The 18711-nt window shown below is 36.5% G+C and overlaps 1 protein-coding gene and 1 long non-coding RNA gene across 3 annotated transcripts in view; one reads left to right on the top strand and one right to left on the bottom strand.

Annotated features, from left to right (window-relative positions):
* Positions 1 to 18711, bottom strand: part of MAD1L1 (mitotic arrest deficient 1 like 1) — an 872812-nt gene that overhangs the window by 268440 nt on the left and 585661 nt on the right. The window lies entirely within an intron of this gene.
* LOC127564031 (uncharacterized) lies at positions 1866 to 5939 on the top strand. The gene is made up of 4 exons (XR_007954172.1): positions 1866 to 2413; positions 3002 to 3191; positions 4633 to 4892; positions 4975 to 5939. It is a non-coding gene; the product is annotated as an uncharacterized LOC127564031 (long non-coding RNA).

Below are 18711 nucleotides of genomic sequence, written 5' to 3'. Positions count from 1 at the left end.
TTAATGTAGTATAGGATTTTCATGGGAGGAAATAGGGATCTGGGGATTCACATTCTAGAGAACACATGAGAAAAATAAGTAAAGAAAATATTTGAAGAATAATGTTTGGCTGATATATAAGGAATATGAAGAAGAAGAATGGGAGGTAGGCTGAAGTTGTGAACAACAAAAGAGTTAAAAAATATAAATCAGATTCAAGGAATGGAGAATAATTAAATCAAATATAAAATACAAGAAGGTCAGTAGGGGTGTATGAGGCTGTAAAGAGAGGTTGCAGCTAGATCAAGGAGATCTTTTAATGTCAGGTTAAAAAGCCTGGATTTTTTGTGGACAATTGGGAGCCTGTCAAGGTTTTTGACCAGTGGAGTGAAATTATTAAGCAAAGAGATAAATAGGATGGCTTAGAGAAGAGGCAGAGATTGGAAGTAACAGAAATTAGTTAGGAAAAGATTGCAATATTGCAGATGAAATCTAAAAGGGCCCTAAACTAGGACAGTGCTTATATGCATAGGAATCAAAGTGTAACTCTGATGTAACTTAGATGGCAAAATCCTATCAATAAAGCAGTCTGTTACTTCATACTGTTCTTGTTTTCTACTGCTTAAAAAGCAACTGTTTCATTTCATTTCCAACTCAATCATGTATAATAAAAATTGTCCCCTTAGGTTTGGAGTCAAGAGATCTGGATTTGAATTCTGGTTTTGCTAGGTGGGGTAGTATAGAATGTTAGACCTGAAATATGAAAGAACGGAGTTCAAATTCAGCCTCAGACATGTTACTAGCTGTGTGATCCTAGGCAAGTCACTTAATCCCTGACTGCCTCTGTTTTCCCATATGTAAAATGGGGATAATACCTCCCAGAGATCTTGTAAGGCTCAAATGAGATAATAATTGTAAAGTGCTTAGCACAGAATCCAGTATATGTAAATGTTAGCTATGAAGACAGTGATGATGATGAAATGTGGCCTCATTCAGGTCATTTTACCTCTGTGACTTTCAGATGCTTCATTTATGAAACGGACCTAATAATTACATCACTTACTTCATAGGGCTGTTATGAAGAAAACAGCCAGAAATTTAAAAGTACAAGTTATAATGATTCTTACCATTCAGTGATTTCTACTCACCTCATGTTTAGACTGAACATGACTGAAAAGACAACCAGGACTTTTCATTTTCCAATGACCTGCCATGAGACTTCCAGGAATAACTGGCTTGAAAGTGCAGGGGCTGCCTGTGCAAGCTTCCTCATCACTTCCTTACTCTGAGGAATCAGTGGAGTTTTTGGCAGAAATGAAATCTTCTTTGAACATAAATATTCAGAGCAGCGAGCTCGTGTCGCTGACGGACAGCACTTTGTGGCTGCCGAAGGCTCGGTGGAAGCCTGGGCAGTAGGACGCCGCACCCAAGTAAGACAATTCAAAGAGAACAATCTCAGCCCTGCATAAATGTGGCTGAAAGGCCTCGTGCTTCAGTATGTCAGTCTGGGCTTTGGACAGGCCACCTGTCATCCTGAGGACCCAGTTGGTGTCAGATCTGCACAGGAGAGTCACAATGTGCAATGTCATCAATGTGTGGTTCCTCTTTAAACACAAACTTATCAAGTCCCTAAGCAGAAGCTTAGGAATATTTGACCAGGCACAGGAGGCATGGTAATGTTTTATTGAACTCTACTAGTCCCTGCTCAGAATAGCAAAGATGATTTTTTAAAAAGTAAAATGTCAGGCATAGACATTTCTCTTGGCTAGTCAGGGACCCCTCATTTATGCATTCGGCCAACGTTTACAAATCCTTTGCTGGATTTTAAGCACTGGCTTTAGACAAAAATGAAACCTTCCTGGCCCTCAGGGTACTTATATTGGGGGTGGGGGAGAACCATACATGAACACACACAAGTCCATAGAAGAGAGACACAGAGCAGAGACAAGGATAGTGACTCCAGAAAGTGGGCCAGCTTTTATATCAACTCCTAAAAGGTGGTTCTGGCACATGAAGGAAATGGAGAACCTAGAAAATGGAACTGGTTTAGGAGCCAGGCCCTCACACTTGTGTTTTTTTTTTTTGAACTCCATTACAAGTTCAAGTTTGAGAGCTCCACTGAAAGTCATCTTGTGTTGATGACTGTTAGGTTAGCATGGATAAGTGAAATCCACAAATGACCCAAATTTCTGACCCTCAGGGAAATTTTCTACTAGAATCTTCCAGAAAGTACACCAAGAATTCACAAAGTTTTATTGTCTTTCACTACCTGGAGGACAGTATAAAATGCAAGTGTGGAACTGCCCAGATTTGAAAGGAAGTGAAGAAGGAAAGAAAGGTCCAGATAATACATGTTTGTGACCTTTTGCCTCCTTTCAGAGACCACTGAACCAAGCTCTCCTTTCTGACACCATGATAACCTGTCATCTGCAAGGTAAGTCTTCACACTGGGAATCCCAGCTCCTGCCCACCACCCCCAGATTACAAAAGATACTCCTTTCTTGAAGCTGCCACCTTCCCTCTTATTGGGATATGGCAACACTGGATTTTTTTCTGCTTCTTGATTACATCTACAAGGCACTCCTGATCTACCCCATTTTAACATATTGCTGAAATCCCAGTTATCTTTCAGGAAATGGATCTTCAGCCACTATGAGTAATGCAGAGTAGAGACCATATATCACTCTACGGAAAGTAAATGGATTCTTGGGGCTCAGCTGCTCACAAAGATTCCAAGCTTTGATTTTCAGAAGGAACAATGCAATGACAACACGGGAAGCTGAGATCTGAGACTTTCCCCCTGACAAAGTGTTCCATTGCAAATGGCATGCTGGGTTTCTTTCTTTTTTTTTTTTTTAAGTGTCAGAGAATTTCTGTCTGCCCGAATTGGAGACATCAGCACAAGCCTTTCTTCTCCTTCCTGTTGATGAATGAAAGAGCATTTTCAATTGTGTACAACTAGGGCCTTATGGCACATCATTTCTAATCAAAGGCTACTCTGTGATGTAAACTATTTGAACAGGCAGCTTAAATCACGGCTCAGTGGGAGAAGAGGATGGACAGTGGGAGCACCTACTGCCTACCTACTTCTTCAGGACAGCTGGAGGGGCCCATGGAGCAGGACTGGCAGGGTCCAGGATTGAGCCCGAGGCAGTACTCAGAGGCTAAACAACTGCATCCTTGGCACTGTTTCCAAGATCCAGCTCAAGCAGGTAGGACTTAAGATACTGACTTGACCCTCGCATCCAGGCATCTATCTTCCACCTTGGTGGATAATGTTTATCCTTGGAGCACAAGAGGCACAGAAAGCAAGAAGCAAACTTCACCTTCATATCTCATCTGAGCTATACCCCTGGAGAAAACCTGACTTGACAGTGTGGCAAACCTGATCACTTCAAACTGTTATGACACAGTTCTCTTTTATTGTCCTGACTCAGTTTCCCTAATCATCCTGACCCAGTCCTGACTCAGTTTCTCTAACTGTTCTGTTTCAGTTTATAATTATCAGCTCAAAGCTCAGTCTGGCAAAACCTCCCTTCCCTCTTTATCAGAATCCTTGATAAGGATAAAATATCTTATGTTTTAGAATATCAGAATGCCTCTCCCCATTCCAAATTACAGGAACGTCAGATACCATCTTATCAAGATGTCTCTCCCCATTTCTGGAGGCTTGCCCCACCCTGTCAGAGTCCCATACCCACTATCGGCACCCTGACTCCGCCCCTGCCTCAGTCGACCCCCTGTGTCTGAGCCACATGTATATATGTCATTGAGAACTCTGATTGTTTGCTGGATTCTTGGAGACAATAGTCTCATTCAGCCCTGCGACCAAACCATGAATCCAATTTGGTCCCAGTAAATCTCTCCCTTTCAAATAAAATATTAAATACTCTCTAATCTCTATCTTGCCTCAGTTTCTCCAGCATTACAAAACCTGATCACCTCCACCTTGCCACTCTGACAAGATTGTGTTACTTTAATATTAATCAATTGTCTAATTAAATGCCAATTAATAGTTTCCATTGCTCAGTTCAACCACTGGGGGGTGGGGGAGAAGGGAAGAAGAATCTTCTCAGAAAGTCTGACTTAGTCCAAGAATTCATGAGGGGAAACAAAAAAATTCAGATTTTTTTGCAAGCCAAAGGACTTTTTTTGGTCCAGAGTGTTTTAAAAAGGGAAAAGAAAAATGACCAAACAATGATTTCCTGCTAATCCTTCAGAGTACAATCATGAGAAGGCCAGGCAAAAAGGAAACGCTCCACCCTTATTTGCCCCTCCTCAAGTTTCCTGTAAGTTAGATGGCTGTGTTAGATTCTCTTGGAGAATAGAGATAATCTAAAACTGTAGTCTCTCATCACATTTAGCAAGATGGTCTATCCAATTAGCAGACCCCTTAGCAAGCTGTCTGAAAGGGATGTTGTAGAGAAGCAAAGGTTTCTTTGCTCAATGGTAATGGTCATGGGGCTAGGAGCAAGAAAGGCAATTCTGCCCCCTACTCCTGCAGCCTGAAATCCTTCAGCAAAGGAGAGATACTTTTTATCATGGGTGATGATTACCTTGAGTTATCAGATAACCTGTCTATGGAGACTAGAATGTCCTCTTCCCCACAGCCCATGAACAACCATTTATTTTTCTTTCCTGTGTTTTATGCAGGATCATTCTATATTACATAAGAGGGTGATATCCTTCTGATAGAAGAACAAGAAACAAAGTATTGTAACTTGTCCAAGTTCTAGAGATGGGTTGATAAGAAATAAATCTTGGATCTCTTGACTGCACATTTCGATGGTCTTTCTATTATCTCTCAGACTCTTAGTTCTCCAAGACCACTGAAAGAATTCCTCCTTTGATGCCATAAATACTTCATCTCTAAAGAAGGCCAACTTCATGTTCAGTGATCCAGGAAGTTGTTGGTAATTAGAATCAAAGGATCATAGGGCTGGGAATGGGAAAGACTCTGAGAAATAATAATAGCCTCAAATCTTCATTTCATAGGTGAAGAAACTGAGATGAAGATGCTGAAGATGGCATATTTCCAAAGAACTCAACTCTCCAGTTGTGTATAAAGCAGGGCTACCTAGAAATGTCAGTTCTTCTGCTTCTGTTAATAGATGGCCCTGGATAAAGCCATGGCTCCATTCTCAAGATGAATCCCAATAATTGGCCAGAGAAAGGATATTTATTTCTTTTGGCCTGGCTTCCCAGGAATGAGAAAGAGCACTTGCCATCCACTAGGAAGCAGAGACAGATTGATAGTGACTCCACATGAAGAGGTCAAGCTATCCAGCCCCTCTCCACCTTTTCCAGTCAGAAGCAAATCAACAAAAACCATCATTCAGACTAAATATTACTGCAGCAAATCCCCCAGAGAAAAGAACTGAATACTGGAGAAAAATAGAAAAAAGGCTCTTCCAAGAGGAACATATGCAAGGAAAGAGGAAAATGGTAGAGGATGAAGAGAGTGGAGAATCAAAAACTCCACTTGTAAATGCAAAAGGGGGAAATAATTAAGTTGAGGTTGTGAAAGAAAACCAAAAAAAAAAAAAAAAAGAAGAGCAACGGGATAGGTAAGGAGGGCACTTGGTGCTTGAACACAAGCCTCCTTCAGTTTGCTCTGTTCTGTTCTCCTGTCCCTGCAAGATTCATGGACAAAAAGATTTAATGTGTTCCCAGGGGTAGCTGCCTGACCTTGCTCTACGAGCCCTGCTGACAAAATCCAGACCTGAGTTGTCATGAGAAAAAGAAAAACTAAGTCATAAAGATCTGGTTCTTTCTAATAATAGGTCTGGCAATAATCTGTCCCATCAATACCATACTGTCCCATCTGCCATCTTTAGACTACAGAAGAGGGGGCAACTGGTCACCGCACAAGCTGCCAGAATGCTTCCTTTGATGGAGCCGCGTTACTGCTTTTAATAGAGATGATTATCACATAAATGACGAAAAGGGCCACTGAACTCCATGGCAACTTGCCAGCACACACTGTAGCCGCCAGTGGTTCTGCTCAGAGATTTAAAGTCCAGCTTAACCTTGATTTTTAATAGAGTCACACTTAATGAGCTTTAGTGTCCACAATAATAATTTCCTTATTACCTCCCCAGTACTCAGAGCCATGGTCAGAGGGAATGTGCTGGAGGCTAGATAGACAAAAGCCTTCAGTAATGGCCAACACATTATTATCAGCATCATCAACATCACTGTCCTTAAAGTCTTTCCTGCTTGGTATAATTATTATCCTCAGAACCCACCCATGACTGAAGCTCCCATTAGGCAGCTGTAATAAAGGAACAATTCTGAGGCTAAAAGGGCTCCCATACTCCATAGCTTTGCTCTAGTGTCCCTGTGGGACTAGAGCAATGCAAGTTCATGGATTACATTTACCAGAGGGAAAAACTATCTGCTTCTAGATTTAATCTTGACCTGTCATAGTCACCATCTACTTATTTCTTGAGAGACTCCTTTTTTAATTACAGGATCAGGACAGGTAGATCGATTGATCAACATACTTATCAAACATCTATGTGCAAAGCAATGTGTTAGGCACTCTGGGGATTATAAATTTAAGATAGAGGACCAAACACTTAAGGGAAAGTTTAAGGTCAGACTTGTGAATCACAATTTGCTACCTCTTAGTTATGTGATCCTGAACAAATCATTTCTATGCTTTTGTTCATCTATATGGTATAATTATTACTACTTATCTCAGAAGGTATTTTGCAAATTTTAAAGTATTAAATAACTATCAGCTATTATCGTTGTTATTATTATTCTGACCTCAAGGAGGTTATAGTCAGTTTAGAAGAAGGAAGCATGCATGCATATGAAAAGATAATTTATAGCAGATAGCCCAGAAGGGACCTCAGAAGTAATTTAGGCTAGTCTCCTCCTTCATGCATGAATCCCATTTACAACATAAGTAACATGTTACTCTGCAGAGACTGCTGCAATATTTTCAGTGAGGAAGAATTCCTTACCTCATAAGACAATCTAATTTTACTTCTAGGTAGGTGTAATTGCTCTTTTTATAGTGAACCAAGAGCTTCCTTCCAGTAACTTACACTCACTGGGGTTGTTTTCTGGAGTCACCAAAATTTCTTCTACATGGCAACTTTCCATATGTTTGAAGTCAGATATGATACCCCCCATAACTTTTCTACAATAAAAACAATCTCATCCTATCCTGTCCTCACCCCTACCCCTTTACCACATGTACAATTCTTTCAACTGTCAAGTATATGAAAACACTTTCATAATGTATTGGGTAATCAGAGAAGACTTCCAAGGTGAATATGAAACTTGAACCAGAACTTCAATAATGGTGGGGATCAAATTTAGACTCCAGTTTTGGGGATAAGAATTCACTACTTGGGAAAATTGGAAACTAGTATGACAGAAACTAGGCATTGATCCACACTTAACACCACACACCAAGATAAGGCCAAAAGGTTCATGATCTAGACATAAAGAATGAGATTATAAATAAATTAGAAGAACACAGGATAGTTTGCCTCTCAGATCTGTGGAGAAGAAAGGAATTGTGACCAAAGAAGAACTGGAGATCATTATTGATCACAAAATGGAAAATTTTGATTATATTAAGTTAAAAAGTTTTTGTACAAACAGAACTAATGCAGACAAGATTAGAAGGGAAGCAATAAACTGGGAAAACATTTTTACAGTCAAAGGTTCTGATAAAGGCCTCATTTCTAAAATATATAGAGAATTGACTCAAATTTATAAGAAATCATGTGGTAAAGGGGTAGAGGTAAGGACAGGTTAGGATGAGATTCTCCACTTGATAAATGGTCAAAGGATGTGAACAGACAATTTTCAGATGAAGACATTGAAAGTATTTCTAATCATATGAAAGAGTGTTCCAAATCATTATTGATCAGAGAAATGCAAATTAAGACAACTCTGAGGCAACACTACACCCCTGTCAGATTGGCTAAAATGACAAGAAAAGATAATAATGAATGTTGGAGGGGATGTGGGAAAACTGGGACACTGATGCATTGTTGGTGGAACTGGGAATGGATCTAACCATTCTGGAGAGCAATTTGGAACTATGACCAAAGAGTTATCAAACTGTGCATCCTTTGATACAGCAGTGTTGCTATTGGATTTATATCCCAAAGAAATCTTAAAGAAGGGAAAGGGACCTGCATGTGCCAAAATGTTTGTGGCAGGTCTCTTTGTAGTGGCCAAAAACTGGAAACTGAATGGATGCCCATCAATTGGAGAATGGTTGGATAAATTGTAGTATATGAATTTATGGAATATTATTGTTCTGTAAAAAAATGACCAGCAGGATGATTTCAGAAAAGCCTGGAGAGACTTACATGAACTGATACTGAGTGAAATAAGCAGGACCAGGAGATCATTATATACTTCAACAACAAGACTATACGATGATCAATTCTGATGGACGTGGCCCCCTTCAACAATGAGATGATTCAAATCAGTTCCAATTGTTTAGTAATGAAGAGATTCAGCTACACCCGGAGAGAGAACTATGAGAAATGAGTGTGGACCACAATATAGCATTTTCACTTTCTGTTATTATTTGCTTGCATTTTTGTTTTCCTTTTCAGGTTTTTTTTATCTTCTTTCTAGATCTGATTTCTCTTATGCAGCAAAATAACTGTATAAATATGTATACATATATTGTATTTAACATATACTTTAACATATTTAACATATATTGGACTATCTGTCATTTAGGGGAGGAGGTGGGGGGAAGGAGGGGAAAAGTGGGAACAGAAGGTTTTGCAATTGTCAATGCTGAAAAATTACCCATGCATATGTTCTGTAAATAAAAAAACTATAATGTTATGAGCCAGAACTTGAAACAAGGTGATAACTCACTGGAATTGATAGAAATAATGCTTAAGTTTACACCTTTGAGAGCTCACACATTAGAGTTCACAAGTCAGAAACCCACAATCCCACTCTCTCAGAGGAGTCAACCTTTGAGTTCACACCTTGAAGAGATCATATATAAGAAGCTCTCAGAGCCTCAGTCAGAGACTTCGGGAGATTTACAAGTCAGAGGATTTAGTGGAGGAGTCAGTGAAGTTAGTCAATTGAGGAAACTGAGAAGCTAGAGACTGCAGTCGGGCAGAACTGGCAGTTCAGAAAGAGCTGGAGGCTGAAGCTGAAGCTAGCAGAGACAAAGGGCAAACTATAAGAGCTCTTGGAACCAAGCAGAGAGATAGGCCTCCAAGAAAACTAAGCAGGCTATTTTAGAAGAGACAATAAAGGACTGGCTGCATTTGAGGTAATTATTACTCTGAACTGAAACTAAGGCTGCCTCTAGAATCTCCCCAAGAAACCTGCTCCCAGAGAATGATCATATTTTAGAAAAAGAAGAGAACATCACACTGTAATAATAATAATAATAAAAGCATTCAATCACACACACACACATACACACGGTGGGATTTAGGCAGAGAGGACAAAAAAGATACATGACACTTCAACATTTCCTATAGCTATCCTCTTAACTCCTGCTCACAAAAAAAAAATCTAATCTTTCATTTGGATTACAGTTATCTTTAAAAACTACAAATGTTCATTGTTATTATGAGCTTACTAAATGTAGTATTTTTTCCTGTTATGTATACTTTGCTTTTTTAATAGCTTAAATCAATAGCTATAACATGTGTTTCCTTCCCAATTCCCTTTAACTATCTTCTCTTTACTTAAAAAAAAATAAATTCATGCCTGTTCTTTTCTTTTTTAGTGTCATTATCACTATCTCCTAAAAAAAAAAAAAAAAAACCCTACACTGTAATAAGTATAATCATGAAAAACAATCTATACATTGGTCAAGGCTAAACGTGCAAGCTTCATTCCGTACCTAGAAGCAAGAAATATGATTACTCGTCAGTTTTCTGGTAAATTCGTCACAGCATTAATAATAGTTCTGAAACTTTTCAAAGTTGTTTTTCTTTACATGGTTATAATCACTGTATAAATTATATTCTTGGCTCTCCACACTTCACTCTGAATCAGTCTGTACAAATTCTTCCAGATTTCTTTGAAATCTGTCTCTTCAGCCATTTCTTATGGAACAATAATATTCTCTATATTGATTCATGGTACCATAATTTGTTGAGCCCTTCCCAAACTGATAGGCACCCACTGTATTTCCAATTCTTTACTACAACAAAAGTAGATACTTTAAAATTATCCATACATGTACAATTTAATGTACATTTCCCTTCTTTTCTGATCTTACAAGCCTGGTAGCGGTACTGACAGAGCAAAGACAGGGTACAATATAGGGACTTTTTGTGTACAGTACCAAAATGATTTTCAGATCTACCAAGAGTGTGGGATTATGCTTGTTGTCATTCAAGCTTTCAAGCAGCTGTTCTCTCTCTTTCTCTCTCTCTCTCTCATCATCTTTTCAAATCTAACGGATGTGAGAGGGGAAACCTTGAAATTCTAAAAGTTCATATTTATTTTATTATTAGTGACTTGGAACTTTTTTCACATTACTGTTAATAGATTGCTTTTCTGAAAACATCTTGTTCCTCTCTTTTGATCATTTAGCTTTTGGAGGATAGCTATTCTTAGGCATTTATCAATTCCCTATATCTCTTAGCTATCAAAAATTTGCTGAATAGAGAAATGTACTATATGGATTCCCTCCCCCCAATTTCCTGTACCAGATAATTATTTCCTTTATAATTTAAACTACATCAATTTTGTTTGTACGTTTTATTTTTTCAGTCTTCTCCATCTCATGTTTCTCCAAGAACTCTTCCATTCATAGTTGTAAAAAGTATTTCCTTCCTTGCTCCAAGAATTAATTAGTGGCATTTTTTTTTTAATATATAGACTTTGTATTTATTTGAAAATTACTGTGGTGTCTACCTCTCAGATCTGTGAAGAAGGGAGGAATTTATGACCAAAGAAGAATTAGAGAATTTTATAAAATGCAAAGTGGATAATTTTAATTACATAAAATTAAAAAGACTTTGCACAAACAAAACCAATACAGCCAAGATTAGAAGGGAAACAAAGCTTCTATAACTGATAAATGGTTAAAGGATATAAACAATTTCCAGATTAAGAAATTAAAGCTATTTCTAGTCAAATGAAAAAATATTTTGAATCACTATTGATTTGAAAAATTTAAAGTAAGACAAATCTTGAGGTATTACTTCATACTTCTCAGATTGGCTAAGATGACAGGAGAAGATAATGATAAATGTTACAGGGGATGTAAAAAAATTCAGACACAAATGCATTGTTGGTAAAGTTGTAATATGATTGAACCATTCTGGAGGGCAATTTGGAAGTATGCCCAAAGGGATATCAAACTGTGCATACCCTTTTGAGACAGCAATATCTCTACTGAATCTGTATCCCAAAAAGATCACAAAAAAGGGGAAAGGACCCACATGGCAAAAATATGTATAGCAAAAATTTTGTAGTGGCCAGAAACTGGAAATTGATTGATTGGATGCCCATCAATTGGAGAATGGCTGAATAACTTATGGTATATGAATATTATGGAAAACTATTGTTCTATAAGAAATGATCAGCAGGATGATTTCAGAAAGGTCTGGAAAGATTTATGTGAACTATTGCTAAGTGAAGTGACTAGAACCAAGAGAATATTATACACATAGTTCTCTCTGGGAGCAGGTTTCTTGGGGAGATTTTCTGGAGACAGCCTTAGTATCAGTTAAAAGTAAATAATCCCAAAATGCAGCCAGGTGTAAAAATGCAAACGTTTACTTTCTCCTTCCAAAATAGCCCGGTTAGTTGAGGCCTATCTCTCTGCTTGGTTCTAAGAGCTTTTGCAGTTTTGTCCTTTGCTTCTGGCTCTGCTTTCTTCAGCCTCTAGTCAACACCAAGGGGAATCTGTCTTGCCTCCAAGAGAGGGCTTCTGGCTCTCAATTTCCCAGTGTGCTCTGTGTCTGTCCCAGAGTGCTTCTCTCCAATCTAATACTGCTGAACTCCCCTGACTGGGCTCACTGAAGTTCTATTTATGCTCCTTCGAGAGAGAGAGAGAGAGAGAGAGAGAGAGAGAGAGTGTGGGATTGTGGGATATCTCCCAGCATGCCCTCTGGCCCTAAGAGCTTCAAGGGAGGTGTGAATTTGGCTATCTCATGCTAAACCCTGAAATCTCCCATACTTATGAATTCCAATGAGTACTTAAGTACTTCTTGCTTATATGAGCTCTCTAAAGGTGTGAACACAAGCATTGTATCAATTAGTTCTACTTAGTACCTTGTTTCTTCTGGCCCAAAACATCTCCTTGTAAGATCAGAACCATGCTAAATTAGATAATTATTGTCTCTATCAACTCTAATGACTTAATAGTTTGTAAAGATTCCAACAGTTAAAGACTTGGCTCTTTTCAATGAGGTAATTCAAGACAATTCCAGTAGACTTGGGATGGAAAGTGCCATCTGCACTGAGAGGGAGAATTATGGAGACTAAATATGGATTGAAGCATAGTATTTTCACCTTTGTTGTGGCTGGTTTTTCTCTTTTTTTTTTCATTCTCTTTTTTTTCCCTACCTTTTCATCTGATTTTTCATGTGCAGCATAATGAATAGGGAAATATGTTTAGCAGAATTGCACATGTTTAACCTATACTGGATTGTTTGCTGTCTTGGGAAGGGAGAAGAAAAGGAGAGAGGGAGAAAAATTTGGAACACAAGGTTTTGCAAAGAGAAATGTTGAAAAACTACCTTAAGTGTTTTATTTTTCCAAATACATTCAATTTTTAAAAACTCATAAAGGAAAAAGAAAATTATTGTGGTGGAGTGAATGTTGGTCTAAGTCTAATTTCTGTCAGACTGATTTCAAATTTTTTGTTCAAGAGTGAGTCCCTTTTTTCAGTAATTGAAATCCTAGGTTCATCAAGCATTATGCTTTATTTGCTTGTGGATCTTGTGAATCTAAATCTGTTCTAGTGATCAGCTTTTCCAATTTTTTTTTTTTTTTTACCAGTATGAAATAGTTTTAATAGATTACTGCTTTATGGTGTATTTTAAGATTTTGTTCTGCTAAGCTGGCTTTCTTTCCCCTCCTTGTTTTGCTCAAGATCTCTCCATTTCATCCAGACTAAAAGTATAATGACTGCCCATAAGACAAAACTCACTCCTGACTGGCATGGGAGTTTTAACTAATGTTATTTTTGATTAAGGCATATTCAGCTCTCCTTAGACATCCTGGTGGCCATCTGCTTTTGGGGGCTCACCATAATGGTGCTGGATTTAGTACAGACAACCAACTGGCTTAGCACACTGTAGCCCACACCACTTAAGCTTAAGGCAATCAAGATTCAGTCTTCTCAGAAGTTGGGAATTACAGGCATATGCCACTTAATATAACTTAAGCTGCTTTTCTTCCCACTTTTGTTTTCATTATTTCACTTTAGCGTCTTGACGTCTAATTGATTCCAGATGAATATTCTTTTTCCCATATTCAGTAAAAGCAAGTTCTTGGCAATTTACTGAAATGGCACTGAATCCATTATTAATTCAAGTAAGACTATCCCTTTAATTATATTGATACAGCACAACCATAAGCAATGAATATCTCCCCAGTTACTTAGAACTATATTTCAGTAAAGAGTGTTTTATGGTCATATTCATAATATGTTTTGTGTGTATCTTGGTAGTAGGACTCCCAGATATTTTGTATATTTTCTAGCTATTTTAATGGGATGTTTTTCCTTAACACTTCCTCCTGGATTTTGTTGATAATGTTGAAAGGCAGATGATTTTATGGGTTTATTTAATATCCTGCTACCTTACTGAAGTTATTGTTTCAATTAATTTTACTTGACTCTCTGGGGTTTTCTAAATAAACTACTATTCTGTAAAAAGCAACAATTCTGTTTCCTTTTTGCATATACTTACTTACTCTACTTTTTCTCATTTCATTACATAATAAACAACTATACAATCTTTTCTTATTTTTGCAAACAATTTATGTAATATTAGAGTTGTTATTTGAAGGTTTTATATAATTCACTTGTAAATCCCTCTGGTCTTAATTCCCTCCCCCTGCCCCTACTCATACCAAAAAAGTTCCTTTGTGTTTTATCCAGTTTAAATTCTTAATTTTTTTTTGTTAATCTGGGTATTTTATATTTTTGCAAACATTCATTCATTTCATTTAAGATATCAGTTTTACTGACATAGTTGACAAAATAATTGCTAATATTTCCTCTTTTTTTCTTGTGAATTCTCCTTTTATATTTTTCAAACAGATATTTTGAGTTCCCTCTCAATTTTTTAATTCAGATTTTTTTCTCTCTCTTAAAAATCAAGCTCTTGGTTTTAAAGTTTGACTGGTTTTAAACAATTAGTTTTTTGTTTATTTCTTCTTCAATTTTCTGAACTTTTATTTTTGTCTTTGGTAAAAGTCTTTTTTAAATAAAGTACATTCCCAATTTATTGAATTCTTCTCTCTTTTGTTTTTGAAAATGTTTAGAAATATAACTTTTCCTCTCAGGAAGGCTTTGGCAGTAGACCAAAGTTTTGGTATGTTATCTCATTGTAATTATTGTTGTTTCTTTGATTCGTTCTTTGACTCACTACTTCTTCTAAATTAGTTTACATTTAAGTTTGAATCCTTTCTTTAACGTCCCTGTATACTGACTGTGATTTTTATTGTTTGTAGTAAATAATGCATGTTTAATATTTCTGATTTTCTACATATGTTCATGAGGTTTTTATGTCCATGCACATGCTCAATTTTTGTAAAAATATCATACAGAATGGACACACACATATATACACACGCACACATGTGTGCATGCAGGCACACATATGTAGATCCACATAATGTATGTTCTTATTTACTATCAGTCATTGCTAGAAATCTATCATATCTAACTTCTAAAATTCTATTCTTTCTTAACTATCTTTTTAGTATATTGGTCTAAGTGAAATGACAAGATTTCTCAACTATTATAGTTTTGTTGACTATTTGGTAATTTGATGAGCTTTTCTTTCAAATATCTAGATATGATGCTATCTGGTGAAGTATTATTATAATTTCTTTGTATTATATATAATTTCCTTGATTATATACTTTCTAATACACTTTAACCAAGTGTATTTTTTCTGTTGTCTTTTCTAAGATCATGATTGCTTTGTCCTTTTAAAAAAATCGCCAGAAATTGTAACAAAAGGTTTTGCAATTGTCAATGCTGAAAAAAGCTATAATAAAAAAAATCACCAGAAACATAATAAATTCTAATGCCTTTTTAAACTTGTGTGAGTTTTTATATTGAAGTGAGTTTCTTTGTAAATATAGCATATTGGTAGACTTTGTTTTCTAATATATTTTGTTCCTATCCATTTTATGGGTAAGTTCATCCCATTTATACGCAATATTATCACTGCTAGCTGTGTATTTTCCTTCAACATAAGTTTTTATACTTTTTCTTCTCCCCATGTCCTTTTCAAAGGAGGAGTTAGAGAAAGCGAAGAAACCTTACCAACACAATGTTTTATATTTATAGTGATTATAATAAGGAGGTGATAGACCCATTGTACTCTGCCTTTGTTAGATTACATTAAGAGGATTATGTTTTGTTGAAAGTATCATAGTTTAAGAAGAAAATTGATAAATTAGAGAATATCCAGAAGAAAACAACAAGGATTTTGAAGGTCTTTAGTTTTATAACATATGAGAATTGGATGAAGGAATAGAGAATGTTCAACCTGGAGAAAAGACTTAAGGTCATATGATAGTTATCTTCAAATATCTGAAAGAATGTCAATTGAAGGTGAAATTGAATTTAGTTTGGTCCCAGAAAGCAGAATAAAGAGGAAAGAATAATGGAGAGGAGTTACAAAGAGGACATTTTGGGTTTGATTTTAGTAAAAAACTATGTAACAATTTGAGCTGTCTAGAAGGAGAATGGTCTTTCCTGAAAAGAATTAAGTTCCTCTTTTTTGGTGTTTTTTAAGTAGAGCTTAATTTGGGGGTATGTCATCTGTATGAGATGAACTAGATGGACATTTTTGAAGTTCTTTCTAACTTTCAAATTCTGATTATATCTACTCCTGTGTTCCTCAACTCTTCATCAAGCACAGAACCCAGTTTCTGAGTCTTATACTTTGGTTTAATGGATCCTTAGGATCAATACTCTGAAACTAAAGCTTGGTTAAACTCTCTCCAAATCTACTCTCCATTGAATTTCACTCCCTTTCTGGTCCCTATTTATATTCCTCCTGAGTTTAATGTATTTCTATATCAAAATCTCTGTGTATGCTCATATATCTTTTTATCTTTTTTTTTTTTTTTTTTTTGCTCACATATCTTTTGGTTTTCATCTAACTTAGATAAAGTATGATCATTAGCTTGTTACTCCCTTCCTGCAGCTCCTTCCCATTCCTGTTTGTATACCCTTCTGCAATCTGTTTATGAATGAATAAAAGAACGAAGTATTTATTAAGCACTTACTATATGCAAAGCATTGTGCCAAGGACTGGGGATACAAACAGAAAACTAACAGTTCCTACTCTCAAGGAATTCATATTCCAATGGGGAAGACAACATTTATGGCCTCTTCCAGTTTTAAGTCACATGGAAAACTCTCATGGTCCTTAGGGGGCAGTGACAAAGCAGATGACATTGCCTCCTGTTTAATGTCATTTCCAATGATAAAATTCTGTTAGTTTCTGATATTGATTTGTTTGATAGCATCAAAGATTTTGGTTGCAAGAGCTTTCTTTTAAGAGTTTTCAGTAGTTATCAATGTAACACCTCCATTTCTATAAGGATTCCCAATGAAGATGGTAACCAAGGGCACTGAGCTAAAAGTAGTTATTTCTAAGGCTTTTCAGTTCAGGATCTGAGAGAACATGGTAGTCAAGGGTGATAGTTTAGTTTACCTGGACTCTTGGCTCTTCTTTAGTGAACCTTTCTAATTTAGCCAGGCTGACCTGTCTGCCATATTTATACAAAACAGTTTATTTGCTTTTACATTTCATCCTTAATGTATTCTTTTTGTGTGTGTGTGTTTGTGTAAAAATTAACAAAACAAAACCTCAACCAAATAATAGTCTGCCTCATTTAGCTCCCTCTGTGACCCTTGAAGAGGTTAGAATTCTAAAGAGAACTTGTCTTGATCCTCTCATTAGAATGTAAGTAGTCCATTATTATTTTACTCCTTCCAAATGCTCAAATAAAAAACATTTTAAAGTTTCTCTTGGACTCCACTATTGGTGTTTCAAAGTTCCTACTCAAATCTGGTTTATTCCTTGAAAATGCTTGAAAGTCCACTATTCAATTAACCAATGATTTCCTACCCCTTTTCCCCAAAAGGATTACATTTTTGCATTTTAATTTATTCTTGATTGCGAAACCTTTAATTTAGACCATCACAAAGAATTTTTTCCCTTCTTAGTAGATTAGTGTAGTCTTTTGTAATCTTAGCTATAAATTCTTGCTACTTTAAGTCCTTTTTTCTGGCTGCTTACAAGTAACTTTTTCTTTGACTTGAAAGCTCTAGATTTTAGCTATGGCATTCCTAATGTTTTCAGCTTGAGATTTCTTTTGGGAGAGGATTTGTGAGATTACTTTTCTTCTATTTTCATTTTGTTCTCGGGTGTCTTAATCTGAAAGTTTCTTTAATATGAATTAAAATGTTATCTAAAATTTTTTTTTGACTAGTCATGTTTTCCTGGAAGTCTTGTGATTCCTAAATTATTCCTACTTAACATACTTTTGAGATGTTTGCTTATAGTTTCCTTGATTTTAAAAGTCATTTTATTTCATTTTAACATTTATCTCTTGGAGTCATTAACTTCTATTTGCCACATTAGAAACTCAGAGAATTTGCTACTTGTATAATATTTTCTATTTTCTTTTCTAAGCTAGTCATCTTCCAATTTTCCCCTCAAGTAATTTACTTCACATATAATTTCATTTTTTAAATTCCCTTCTTTATTTCTTACTTTGGGAGTTCTTGCGATCAAATTATTATTATTTTTTAAATATTCCATTTGTACTTATAAAGTTCTTCTTTTCCATGTTTTTACTCTCGGACAATTTCTTGATCATTAGTTTTTCTTTATTGTATTCAGTGTTTTCTTCTACTTTATTCTACTTTCCAGTATTGGCTCTTGGTTTGAGACTTCTGGAAAGGATTATGTCCCATCTACTCTTATTTACTGTTTGATACTCTCCCTAATCTCCTGGCTTCTACTTTCCACAGTATAAATATGCTCAGAGGTCTGGCAGGCTTCCAAGCCCCTGGAGGAGCTCTGCCATCTTCTAGTATCTTGATGGCATATGTAGTCTGTGTGCTGTAGTCTCCTGGCCTATGAGTGAAGAAGGGATCCCAAAATTCTAAACTGAAGGAGAGATTCTCCTTGAACCCTGTGTCTGTGGGACTCCGCCCAGGACAAACAGCTTCATTATGTAACTTAGGTGGGACTGCTTGAGGTAAGAGCTGGAGATACCAATCCTAGTGAATTGGAGAAACAATTGAAGATTTTCTATTCAATTCTAACTCCACCCACCAGCCTCATTGGGAGGGGAAGCAGGCCTCCCTTGTAGCCAAAGACTTCTATTATAAAAAGAGGCAACTTGGGACTCAATCCTTGCAGAGGACCTAATATGCCAAGGAATCTCTCTTCCTGGCATAGCAAGCCTCTGCCCACTGGAATAATATTCTCTTCCAGTGCTACTCTCTCTTTATCCTCACCTATTTCTCTAAGGAGACTTTATGCCTCTCTG

The sequence above is a fragment of the Antechinus flavipes genome, chromosome 1, assembly GCF_016432865.1.
Source record: "Antechinus flavipes isolate AdamAnt ecotype Samford, QLD, Australia chromosome 1, AdamAnt_v2, whole genome shotgun sequence".
Lineage (NCBI taxonomy): Eukaryota > Metazoa > Chordata > Mammalia > Dasyuromorphia > Dasyuridae > Antechinus > Antechinus flavipes.
Note: the sequence above shows the minus strand (reverse complement) of the source record. Positions and strands in the feature narration are given on the sequence as shown.